The sequence below is a fragment of the Vombatus ursinus genome, unplaced genomic scaffold (genome assembly GCF_900497805.2).
Source record: "Vombatus ursinus unplaced genomic scaffold, bare-nosed wombat genome assembly UNPS02005659.1, whole genome shotgun sequence".
NCBI classification, from domain to species: Eukaryota; Metazoa; Chordata; class Mammalia; order Diprotodontia; family Vombatidae; genus Vombatus; species Vombatus ursinus.
In genome coordinates this window covers 18,301,255-18,302,196 of record NW_020945437.1, presented here as the reverse complement: position 1 = coordinate 18,302,196, position 942 = coordinate 18,301,255, and the positions used below count along the sequence as shown (strand labels likewise).

Here is a 942-nt window from a genome sequence, read left to right as displayed (position 1 = left end):
GTTTACTGAAGGTTTTCTGTAGGCTGGCTGGGAGGAGACAGAGAGATTGGATATGACTCAGTTTCTGCCTGCCTGGAACTCATGGTCTTGATGTGGGCCAAATGTCATGTATAGATAATTATAGTGATGTACAAAACAAAGTGCCCTGTGAGGTGTGTGTTGGCTTTGGAGTCAGAGAACTTGGGTTCAAGTTCTGCCTTCCCATTTCTGCCTGTGTGACCCACAAGTAGGTCCTTTGTGGGCCTCTTTCTTCTTCTGTAAAATGAAGGGTTTGAATTAAGATGATCTCTAAGGTTCCTTCTACCTCCAAATCTAGAATCTGTCTGATGTGAAGGGGGAGGTTGTAGTGGACATTAGGGAATCAGGGAAGGGCCTTGGAGCTGATGGATGAAATTTAGGCATCAGCTGTCTAGGGCAGGGTGGGATGGGGATATAGAGGGAAGAAGAAGGGGGTGCTTCCTGGTTCTTCCTCCCAAATTATAATTGTATCAACAAATAATTTGTTATAAAAAATGCAGAGGTTTCTCAGGCCTAGACATCCAGTATGAGTCAGCAGTGCTTCAGGGAGGCCCCAAATGCTCACGCAATCTTGTGCTGCAGAAAATGAAGCAGATTGGAGGGAGTAAGGGAGCGGGTGGTGTCACAGCCCTGGGGCCTGGTCACAGCCCGTCTGCAGGATGGTGGCTGGTTCTGCGCATTGCGTTTTGGGAAGGACTTTGATGATCAGGAGCCCACCTTGAGGGGAGTCCCTAGAGCTCTAAGACTATTTAATCTGGAGAAGAGGGGTTTAATCTTTGCCTTCAAATACCTGGAGAGCTGTCAGGTAAAAGATTACATTTGTCATTTTTGCCCAACAGAGCAGAACTAGGAGGGAACAAGGAAGGGGGAGGGAGGGAAAAAGAGAGAGAGACAGGAGGGAGGGAGAGAGAGAGAGAGAGAGAG

General features: G+C 47.8%; 1 protein-coding gene across 1 annotated transcript in view; it reads left to right on the top strand.

Moving 5' to 3' along the window:
* The first annotated feature begins 664 nt into the window (after positions 1-664).
* Positions 665-942, top strand: part of USP35 (ubiquitin specific peptidase 35) — a 79,027-nt gene continuing 78,749 nt past the window's right edge. Inside the window, exon 1 of the mRNA XM_027848355.1 lies at positions 665-823. The gene's annotated coding sequence lies outside the window, so the exon portion shown is untranslated. The remainder of the gene's footprint in view (positions 824-942) is intronic.